Source organism: Phaethon lepturus, unplaced genomic scaffold, assembly GCF_000687285.1.
Source record: "Phaethon lepturus isolate BGI_N335 unplaced genomic scaffold, ASM68728v1 scaffold6475, whole genome shotgun sequence".
In the NCBI taxonomy this organism is placed as follows: domain Eukaryota; kingdom Metazoa; phylum Chordata; class Aves; order Phaethontiformes; family Phaethontidae; genus Phaethon; species Phaethon lepturus.
The window spans coordinates 1-226 of record NW_010539767.1 but is presented as its reverse complement, the minus strand read 5'-3'; positions in this window follow the sequence as shown (position 1 = coordinate 226).

Sequence of the window (226 nt, the reverse complement as noted above, 5' to 3'; positions counted from 1 at the left end):
AAGGAACTACCAGTATTTTGCCACCGAGCGCTGATATCACATAAACTGAATTAAGTACGGCTACGGTTGGTTGTCCAAGCTAAAGCAAGCTCCGCACGACGCACCACAGTACGCCGGCCCACCGCTAAGTTCGGCAGCACCGCGGGGTACGAAAGGCCGGTGAATTGAGAAAGAACCGAGCGGCCCGGTGGCACCTACTTGCCGGAGCCCGTACCTCACAGGGATG